Below are 12,089 nucleotides of genomic sequence, written 5' to 3'. Positions count from 1 at the left end.
ATTTTACAGTACCTGATTGTCATGCAATCTTCGACAAGTGGTTGCCGAATGTCTAAAATGTCTGGATATTTTGCGGGCCACCGAGAGCATCTCCTGCATTCCCCTGTCATTTTTTTAAAAATGTTGCACCACCAAATTAATTGTGTGAGCAAAACATGGGACATGTTGGAATTTGCCCACATGTAATGCTCTCACAATATATATTGTGGCATTGTCCGAAATCACAAATCCCAAGGCGAGTCCAAGTTGGGTAGCCATTTAGCAATGATTTCCCTGAGTTTTTCTAAGAGGTTCTCAGCGGTATGCCTCTTAGTGAAACCAGTTATACAAAGAGTAGCCTGCCTCTGAATCAGCTGTCTTTTGGTAGATGTTGCTGCTGATGTTGCTGTTGTAGGCAATACACCTACCCAGTGGGCTGTCACAGTCATGTAATCTTTAGTTTGCCCTGTCCCACTTGTCCACATATCAGAGGTCAAATGGACAGTGGGTACAACAGCATTTCTGAGGACATTAATAAGGTTTTTTTTAATGACCTTGTACAGACTTGGAATTGCTGTTTTAGCGAAGTGTAATCTAGAAGGGATCTGGTAGTGTGGACAGAGGACATCAATTAACTGTTGATAACCCACTGCAGTAATGGCGGATACTGGATGCACATCTAATACCAGTATAGCTGTTATGCATCAGTAATCTGCTGTGCAACTGGATGATTGCTGTCATACTTGTTTCCCTTGCAAACAATTGTTTGACAGTTAATTGTTTTTTGGAGGATACACTACATGTAGTCTTCCTCCTGGTCCCCTTCTGGGAAGAAGATCCACTCACAGCAACAGCAGCATCAAGGATCCTTCTGAGGTATCACGGATAGGAGAGGAGTCAATCATGCTTCGAATAACAACATTGGATGCAGAAGGACTACTCCTGATGACAAATGAGGATGTTGATGATGCAGGTGTTGGTGGTGGAGATCGAAGGTGCTTGGATCCCACAGAGAGGGAGCAGGTAGGTGATACTGGACTTGTTACGTTTTGAGTTTTGGAACTTGGCGACATACACTTTGAAATTTGATGAATGCGTTCCAAGTGACATAACAAAGAGGAGGTTCTTAAGTGGTTTAGGTACCTCCCTCTACCGACTCTTGCTTGGCAATGGTTATATATGGCTTGACAACTATTGTCCGGATTGGGGTGGAAATAATTCCACACGTGAGAAGTGGATTTTTTTGTATTTTGCCCCTGCATGACAGCAATGAGATTTGGCTTTTTCAAACCATGGGCATCAGCTGTTGCCTTATTTACACAAAGGACATCCATGGCATCAACATCCTCATCACCAACATCATCATCAACATCCTCATCATACTTAGCGCCTTCAACTACCATGTGCAACTCCACAGAAGCATCCTCACTGACTGCGTCTGCAAGATGTTGACTGCCCTTACCCACATTTACAGAGGGAACACAAATGTTGGAACTTGGAGGAGACACACTTGCACACTCCCCTGTTATTTGTGATTTCGATTTCTCAGGGCACACAGTTGGTTTTTCCAGAGCTGTCTTATTCTTCTAAACAACTTTACATTTTTTAATGGTACCACCACCACTACTACAAGCAGAAGGGCTATCAGAACCAGCAGTCATCATAAATAAAGGCCAAGGCCTTATCCTTTCCTTGCCACTTTGTGTAGTGAATGGCATGTTGCCAATTTTTTGTTTATCTAAAGGCAACTTGCCTTTCGATTTTTTTTTCTTTACTACAGTAAAAGTAGATTTACCATATCCATGGCGTGACTTAAGCCCTGGAGCATGGGCCTTCATAGAGGATGAGGAAGTTGATGGCCTTGCATCATCATGATGACTGCTGGCTGCAGCTTCAACATGTGGTTCTTGGCCTTGGTCTCCTGTCATGTGACAGCCCTCTATATTTTCTGCAGTCTTGAAGCAGTGTCACAAGCACCAATAGTGTAGCCAAGGTGTGATTACAAAATTCACACACATGCAGTCGTGCGCACACAGACAAAAGACACTATTTGTTTTATTTTTTTTCGGGTGCACATATTGATGATGACTGGAGTTGGGCAGCACTAGGTTGCAACTTGCATTGCGGTATTTTGTGTGGCTAAGCCTAACACGCACACACAGAAAAAAAATAGACAAAAGACACTATTTGTTTTATTTTCTTTTCCGGGTTCAGAACTTGGGACCAGAGCACAGATTGATGATGACTGGAGTTGGGCAGCACTAGGTTGCGTTGCTGTATCTTGTGCGGCTAAGTCTAACATGCACACATAGAAAAAAAATAAAAATACTATATATATATATATATATATATATATATATATTTTTTTTAGGTTCAGAACTTGTCCCAGATGGACATAGAAGACAGCACAGCACCAGCCCAGATGGATCAGCAACAGCACCAGCCTAGATGGACTCAGCAGACAGCACAGCAGGGACAGCACCAGATGCACCAGATCAGCAGTGCACCAGCCCAGGACACAGCAGACAGCACAGCACAGAACCAGCACAGCACCAGAACAGCACCAGCACAGGTAAATACTACCTCTCCCAGCCCTACACTACCCACCCTCCCTGTTCAGTCTCCAGAGCCGGAGTGAAATGGCGGCCGCCACGTGGTCCCTTATATACATAGAGACGAAAGCTTGCGAGCCGTGATATTTTGTCTCTATGGTTTTGCCTCGGTTTGAGATCTGGGGCCGGTGGGGGAACCGAATGCATGTTTGTTTCTTGCCTGGATCTTTACATTCCAGTGGGTTTGGATCTCTGAGATCCGAACCCGCTCATCTCTAGTCTAAATGCAGTATTTACTAAGCATCGTATTTGACTGTCTGTTGAATTTTAATGCTGAAACCCATCAGTTTGTTCCAGAATTGAATTCCATTAGACAGCACATTTTCAATAGACTCCGCAGTCAAATAAATGTCTGAAAACCGATGAAGAACCCGAAAAACACTTCCTATCATTTTCCTGTAGCTAGAAAGCATCACATGCAACTGTGTCACCACAAATACATTATAAAAATGCCACAAACCATCCAAACACGTACATTGACAAAACTTTAGCACACCAACTATGCCTTACCATGCATTTGCAGTATGAGATTAGACGCCCACCAGCCTGACATAAGACGCCCACTTTCCCTGAGCAACAAACATCATCTCCAGGAAGTGTAGTAACATCAGACCCATATGCAGCACTTGTGGCTGACCATACCCTATCGAGTGCTGCTGTGAGTAAATGAGCCATGTAACGTGTATGCTGACGATGCATCTTAATTATGTATGCGCCAGAAACAGCGTTCAGAAGCACAGACACACCTGCATTCGCAGAACTACACCCTGTTTTCTTTGTCCACTCCATGCCACCACCCACAAACGGCACGTCCTGTTACTCATATTTGTGGAGCGTCTATGTACTGGCTGTGATCGCTTCTCGATCACAGTGACTGGTTTGTGCATGCGCACTGTGTTTTGTACGCATGCGCAGATTGCGAAATCGGCCAGCTACGTGCCAACTCAGCCTTGTGAATGAGTCTGAATTGGGCCCAGAGCTCAATGTGGCAGAGGAGCCCTTGAGGGAACTCTGACATGGAGCACATTGTAGATATGCAGAGAGAATGGCAAGCCCTAAGGACTGACAACAATACTTCCACATGAACTCTGCAGTTCAGGTTCAGCACTGCTAGCTGAACTGTACACTGTGCTGTAATCAAGAATCTGCAGACCTCACAGAGGGCAAAATTTACTAAGAGGCGGGTTCTAAACTCTGGCGGTTTGGTGGTGGTTTGACGGCGGGTTCTATTCTGTTCTAAACCCTGGGGGTCTGGTGGCTGTTTTGCTGCGGTTTCTAAATGATAGCCCTCTTCTATTCTATGCTAAAATGTATTTTTGGGGCCGCATCGGCTGCGATGTGTGTGTAAATGCACTGGCTAGCCTGAGCCCACCTCCCATTCTTCGTCTGGCACGATTGGGTAAGTGCTCAGGTGAGGGAAGGGGCATGGCTGTGCAGCACAGGACAACACTTGGTGGTCCTGAGTAAATGTGTAGTGCTGATCGCATTAAGTACCTCATTCAGAGGCGCTCGCAAAATGTGAGCACTCGCTCTGAATGAGGGCGGCCGCGTATTAAAAATGTTCCAGCCTCCTGGCCGCTCACTAGGATGTGGGCTACCACCCACAGCTTTAACGAGCAGCCAGGATGATGGTCGCGATGGTCAAGACCATCACGAGCATCGGGGCTTGTGATGAGACCCTTGTGGTAGGGTCTCATCTGCCGCAAGCCCCAGAGATCGGAATGCATCCATTTGTGAAGCCACCCCCCCCCGCCATACCTACAAAACATTGCGAGCTGTCGATCAACATCTACAGCCGCCCCTTATATAGTGAGACCCGGAGTGAGAGAATTTCTCTCTTGCTCCAGGGCTTGAGCACGTGCAGTGTGGCTGCTGCGCATGCGCAGAGGCCAACATCGACCCGCTTGCGAATGCTCATGTGCTTGCGAGCGGGTCTGAATGAGACCCTACCTAACTGCAGTTGGCACTACACTGACTAACTAGGACGTGGCAAGCGGCAGAGCCGTAACTAGACTTTTTGGTGCCCTGTGCCAGAGAGAGCATTGGCTCCTCCTAACCCATTTTTTAAATAGGAACATAAGCTATTGCACCTGAAAAAGGCCTCATGGGGAAGGGCCAGGGAAGAGATAGGGGAGGCCAGGAGATGCTGGGGATAAAAGAAGAGGAAGCAACAAGTGAGAATAATAATAAACAGGAAATTTGAAAGGCCCAAACAGCGCCCCCTGCTCTGCAGTGCCCTGTGCCATGGCACAGGTTGCACTACTCTAGTTATGACCCTGGCTGATGGCGCGACCTGCGCCGCCAGTCCCACGGTGCCCAGGGCACAAGCCAGGGGCCCTGCCCTGGTTTCGCCACTGGACAGAGCACAGCTGGGGAGACCTGATTGCCGCTGCTTTGTAACAGTACCCCTTCTTTAGAAGCTGCCTCCGGATGCTTTAGGGAACTTGATGTGGAATTTCTTGATAAGTAGAGGGGCATGAATATCCTCTAAAAAGACCCAGGACCTCTCTTCAGGACCATATCCTTTCCAGTCAAATAAATATTGAAGACATCCGTAGCTTAAGCAAGGATCCAGAATTCTTTCTATCTCAAATTCCACTCCATGTTAGGTTTGTATTATAGGTCACTTTAGGAGCATAGGGGGTGATTCAGACCCAGATGCTATGCTGTGCTCTCTTGCAGCCATCAGGGGGCAGATATTCAAATGCCGCGCACAGCCTGGCTAAAGGACACCCTCTATGTCTTACAGAGCAATGGTAGAATGATTGCATGCTGGTGTAATGACACCCATTTCTCTTTTTTAGCACACATTATCTCCAGAAAGTGTTTGATTAATCGGTAACATCGAGAGCCATCGGAGCTGCACACAGCCCTTAAGGTAGACCCTACCCCGCCACAAGCACTGCGATTACTGCTGGCTGAAATACAACCAGATGACGTGTACAATGACACTTCCATGTTAATTATGGCCACCCAAAGAACATAGTTTTGATGCTCAGACTTGTCTGCGTTCGCACATCCACTCCCCTGTTTTCCAGGTCCTTACCCTGTTAGCACCCACAAACGGCACTATCTGTCACTCATAGGAGTGGCCCATCTGTGGGCTTCGAACAAGCACTTCCCCATAACACAGACTGATTGCGCACGCGCACTGCTACGCATACTGCCATCTGTGCATACGCATGCGCAGATGGCCGACAATCGCCCATAGCAAGCGATCTCGATTTAGTGTCTGGGTCTGAATCGGGCCCCTAGTTTGGAAGCAATTCAAGACAAGAGGCTTAAGCAATGAGATATGGAAAGTATTTGGTATCTGAAGTGAAGGAAGTAAATGAAAAAGGTAGGCAACTGGGTTTATGACTTTTAAGACAGGAAATGGCCCAATGTATCAAGGTGCGAACTTCATTGAAGGTACTCTTAATCTAATATATTATGTACCATACTTTGTCACCTTTTTGCAATTGAGGTATCACCTTCCTTCTCCTATCAGTGAATGTTTAATAGCAAATAGAAGAGTTTTTCAGAGCATAAACCTCTTTCCAGATTCTTGCAAATCTTTGTAAGGATGAATTTGCTGCAGGTACATTGAAGACTGAAACTCTAGGTACTCTAGGATGTAGGCTGTAAACAGTGAAGAATGGAAGGCGTATGATAGGTATTGTTGTGGGAGAATTTGGCCCAAGAGAGTAGTTCTATCCAATCGTCTTTATAAGATGGAATATACATAGGTAGAAAGGTTTCGAGGTCTTAGTTCACAAGCTCTGTTTGGCCATTACTTTGAGGGTGATAGGTTGTGTGGAACTTTAGTTTGACTTGAAAAGATGAACAAAGTGATCTCTGACAACAAATTGAACCCCTCTGTCCAAGATGATTTCATCTGGAAGACTATGAAAATGAAAAGTATCTGAAATAAGCAACTTGGCCAAATGTGGAGCTGAGGGTAGGACAAACAAAGGAATAAAATGAGCCATTTTCAAGAAACGGTCAACTATGACCCAGACTGTGTTAAATTCTTTAGATGGTGGAAGATCAGTCATGAAATCTATTGAAATATAGGACCATGGTTGGATTTGAATAATTAAAGGATGAAGAGGACCTGCAGGAGCTTGACATGGAAGTTTGTAATGGGCAAAGTTTGCACAAGCGGTGGTTTTGGATGAGTTTTTTCTGTAGCTCAGGTTTCATTAAGGTTTCCCCAGTGAAGGATGCAAATACAGTAGGAACAAACTATTGAAACAAAGTTCCTCGTGTGAGATAAAGCATCCGCCTTCAAATTCTGGGTTCCCTGACAGTAAGTTAATTTGAAGTTGAAGCGCGTTAAGAAAAAGGCCCATCTAGCCTGCCTGGAAAACTGACATTGCACGGTTTTTAGGAAAAGCAGATTCTTATAATCTGTGAATACTGTAATGGGAAATTGAGCACCCTCTAACAGCACCATTCGTTTAATGCCAATTTTATGGCAAGAAGTTCATTCTCCCTGATTGGGTAGTTTCTTTCTGCTGGAGATAATTTTCTGGAAAAGAATACACAGGGATGAAGCATTGTTATTTGTGGATTTTTGAGAAAGAATTGATCCTACTCCCTAGGTAGATCGGTCTATCTCCATGGTAAATGGGTGTGCAACATCTGGTTTTGATTTAGCTTTTGGAGGCTATTGAGTTGGGTTTGCACTCTTCTGTGTAAGGCCAGTTATGGGAGCTACCAAGGTGGAGATACCACGAATAAATTTTGATAGTGATTAGCGAACTCTAAGAATCTTTGAGTCACTTTTAGTGATGAAGGCTCGGACCATGTTTGAATTGCTTTTACTTTCTCAGGGTCCATTTGAAGACTTATTCCAGATATGATATAGCCTAAGAACGTGATGGATGGAACTTCAAAGATGCACTTCTCAAACTTACAATTAAATTAATTAGTTTGCAGCCATTGGAGAACTTCTTTAACCTGCTTCTGATGTGTGTGATGGTCACAAGAATAGATGAGATTATCGTTGAAGTACACCACAACAGACGGATAGAAGAGGTCTTGGAACACTGCTTGTTCCAGGGCCGTAACTAGGGTAGTGTGACCAGTGCCATGGCACAGGGCACTGCAGGGCAGGGGGTGCTGTTTGGGCCTGTTAATTTTCCTGTTTATTATCATTCTCACTTTTAGCTTCCTTTTCTTTTATCCCCAGCATCTCCTGGCCTCCCCTATCTCTTCCCTGGCTCTTCCCCATGAGGCCATGGCCCTTTTTCAGGGGCACTATCTTATGTCCCTATTTAAAAAATGGGTGGGGGGGCACCAATGCTCTCTCAGCACAGGGCACCAAAAAGTCTAGTTGCAGCTCTGGGAGAAGGGCAGACAGGGGCCAGTGGGGTCTAGGGATTTGGCTCAGGCTGGGTCACAGATTCAGAGCTGTAACTTCACAAAACCCAACACAAAAGAAGTATGGAATATTAAGGGGGGATGGCTGGTTCCCCTCCTGGGCTTAGTAGTTGATTTTTTTCAAACAGACAATGCTGGTTTCAGGTCCTGGACTTTGAAATTCTCTAGGTCTAGTCCCTTAGATCCAGCAAGCACCCAGGTGGTACCATTGGAAAGGCATTGACCAGGACTACTAGGGGGTACCAGTCTTGAGTACCCCTATAGAACTGGAGAAATGACCAGTCAAATGAGCACTGCAGTGAGATGCAGATTAATGAGCAGCCTGTGAGAGATGAGGTGCTTTGCTGCCAGACCCAGAGAGGCATTATTGGTAGACTGAGAGAGGTGAGGTACAGTGCTGCCAGTCTGAGAGAGGTGAGGTGCTGTGCTGCCAGCCTGTGAGAGGTGTGATGCTGTGCTGCCAGCCTGTGAGAGGTGAGGTGCTATGCTGCCAGTTTGTGAGAGGTGTGATGCTGTGCTGCCAGCCTGTGAGAGGTGAGGTGCTGTGCTGCTAGCCTGTGAGAGGTGAGGTGCTGTTCTGTCAGCCTGTGAGAGGGGAGGTGCTGTGCTGCCAGCTTGTGAGAGGTGTGATGCTGTGCTGCCAGCCTGTGAGAAGTGAGGTGCATGAAGGTCACCACACAGATCACACCCCGGGACGTCATTGTGAGAAGACATGACATCCAGCATAATGTACCCCTCCCGGGGCCCCCATGGCCTCTTCCCATGCCTGAAACCCCTCATGTACCCCTACTGGGCACCCATGGCCCCCACCATGCCAAAGACCCCTCACTGGGGGCCAGCCTTTTAACTAATTGTGCATATATGTGCTGCTTGCTTATGCACTATAGAAGCATGACACATTTATTCAAAACATGCAGAAGTAGACAGACACTGTCCACCTACTTCTGTGACATTGCAGGTTGGAGAGAAGTTGGCTGATCTGATATAAAAGTTGGCTGGTTGGCTGGTCTGATGAAAAAGTTGGTTTGATGTGTGCAGCACTGTTTTAGTTGTACAAATAAGTTGGACAGTTGGCTGGTTGAAGGTAAGGTGGTTGGATGTATGGCCAGCTTTAGCTTAGGTTTCAGTTGTCTGTGTTTTTTTCTCTCTGTGTTCTTTATGTATACTTGCTATGGGGGGGAGAGTAGCAGGAGAATGGATAAGGAGGTCCAGGCAGCGGCAGAGCTAGAGGAGGAGGTAGCCCAGTAGATGGATTAGAGTCTAAGAAAGAAGCTTCTGATGATGCATCCACCAAACATACTAAAACCAATCTGGGCAGAATGTGCAAATTAATTATGATGAGAATGTACACTAGTAAGGCAGGGGCAAGGTCTACCACTGGATACCGATCTCGAAAACCTAGCCCTCATAGAATGGAAGATATGACCAGTAAAATGAGCACCGCAATGAGGTGCAGTGCAGTGATACTTATGTATCATTCTTTCTTGTTGTATAGTTCTTATGCTGTCTATTATGTGCCTGTTGATTGTAGAGAGAGAGACATTATGTTGGTCCATTAAACTGGCTTGTAGGATGTAGTAATCTTGGCCCATACATGCTGGATATACCTATGTACTACGTGCCCATGTACATGTATTGTGTTCCAATGTAAAGTTTGATTACTTTAAATAAGTCAAACATGTTGTGTCTAATTACAGTCAGGGGGCAGTGAAGTATAGCCTACCCACTCTTTTCTCATGGAGTACAGCCCTCTCACTCTGTTCACATGGAGTATAGCCCTACCACTCTGCTCCCATGTGGTATAGACCAACCACTCTGTTCTTATAGAGTATAGCCCACCCACTCTGTTCCCATGGAGTATAGCCCACCCACTCTGTTCCCATGGAGTATAGCCCCCCACTCTGCTCCAATGGACTATAGCCCATGCACTCTGCTTCCATGGAATATAGCTCTCCAACTCTGCTCCCATGGAGTTTAGCCCACCCACTCTGTTCCCATGGAGTATAGCCTTCGCACTCTGTTCCCTTGGAGTATAGCCCACCCACTCTGTTCCATGGAGTATAGTCCCCCGACTATTCCCATGGACTATAGCCCACCCACACTGTTCCCATGGAGTATAGCCCACCCATTCTCTTCTCATTGAGAATAGCCCACCCAATCTGTTACTGTAAAGTATAGCTCATCCACTCTGTTCCCATGGAGTAAAGTTCACCACTCTTTTCCCATGGACTATAACCCAACGACTCTATTCCAATGGAGTATAGCACACCAACTCTGTTCCCATGGAGTATAGCCCACCCACTATGTTCTCATGGACTATAGCCCATCCACTCATGGAGTACAGTTCACCTACTCTGTTCACATTGAGTATAGCTCATGCACTCTGTTCCCATGGAATATAGCCCACTTACTCTGTTCCCATGGAGTATAGCCCACCCAATCTGTTCCCATGGAGCATAACCCACCCACTCAGTTCCTGAGAAGTATAGCTCACCCACTCTGTTCCCACAGAGTATAGCACATCCACTCTGTTCCCATGGAGTTTAGCCCTCCCACTCTGTTCCCATGGAGTATAGCCCCCCACTCTGCTCCAATGGACTATAGCCCATGCACTCTGCTTCCATGGAATATAGCTCTCCAACTCTGCTCCCATGGAGTTTAGCCCACCCACTCTGTTCCCATGGAGTATAGCCTTCGCACTCTGTTCCCATGGATTATAGCCCACCCACTCTGTTCCCATGGAGTATAGTCCCCCGACTATTCCCATGGACTATAGCCCACCCACACTGTTCCCATGGAGTATAGCCCACCCATTCTCTTCTCATTGAGAATAGCCCACCCAATCTGTTACTGTAAAGTATAGCTCATCCACTCTGTTCCCATGGAGTAAAGTTCACCACTCTTTTCCCATGGACAATAACCCAACGACTCTATTCCAATGGAGTATAGCACACCAACTCTGTTCCCATGGAGTATAGCCCACCCACTATGTTCTCATGGACTATAGCCCATCCACTCATGGAGTACAGTTCACCTACTCTGTTCACATTGAGTATAGCTCATGCACTCTGTTCCCATGGAATATAGCCCACTTACTCTGTTCCCATGGAGTATAGCCCACCCAATCTGTTCCCATGGAGCATAACCCACCCACTCAGTTCCTGAGAAGTATAGCTCACCCACTCTGTTCCCACAGAGTATAGCACATCCACTCTGTTCCCATGGAGTTTAGCCCTCCCACTCTGTTCCCATGGAGTATAGCCCACCCACTCTGTTCCCATGGAGTATAGCCCACCCACTGCTCCCATGGAGTATAACCCACCCACTCTCTTCCCATGAAATATAGTCCACTGAATCTGTTCTCATTGAGGATACCCCACCCACTCTGTTCTCATGGAGTATACACCACCCACTCTGTTCCCATGGAGGATACCTCACCCACTCTGTTCCCATGGAGGATACCCCACCCACTCTGTTCTAATGGAGGAAACCCCACCCACTCTGTTCCCATGGAGGATACCCCACCTACTCTGTTCCCATAGAGTGTAGCCCACCCATTCTGTTCCCATGTAGTATAGGCCACCCACTCTGTTCTCATGGAGTATAGCCCACCCACTCTGTTACCATAAATTATAGGTCGCCCAATCTGCTCCCATAGAGTATAGCCCACCCACTCTGTTCTCATGGAATATAGTCCACCTACTCTTTTCCCATGGAGTATAACCCATGCACCCTCTTCCCATGGAACATAGCCCACCTACTCTCTTTCCATGGAGTATAGCCCTCCCACTCTGTTTCCATGGAGTATAGGCCACCCACTTTGTTCCCATGGAGTATAGCACACACACTTTGTTCTTATGGAGTATAGTCCACTCACTCTGTTCCCATGGAGTATAGCCTTCCCCCTCTGTTCCCATGGAGTATAGCCCACCCACTCTGTTCCAATGGAGTATAGTCCTCCAACTGTTCCCATGGACTATAGTCCACCCAATTTGTTAATGTAAAATATAGCTCATCCACTCTGTTCCCTTGGAGTAAAGCTCACCACTCTGTTCCCATGGAATATAGCCCACCCACTCTGTTCTTATGGAGTGTATTTCACCTACTCTGTTCACATTGAGTATAGCCCAC

This window comes from Taudactylus pleione, unplaced genomic scaffold (assembly GCF_031769625.1).
Source record: "Taudactylus pleione unplaced genomic scaffold, aTauple2 ptg000318l, whole genome shotgun sequence".
NCBI classification, from domain to species: domain Eukaryota; kingdom Metazoa; phylum Chordata; class Amphibia; order Anura; family Myobatrachidae; genus Taudactylus; species Taudactylus pleione.
The sequence above is the reverse complement of the archived record's forward strand: the minus strand, read 5'-3'. Positions refer to the sequence as shown.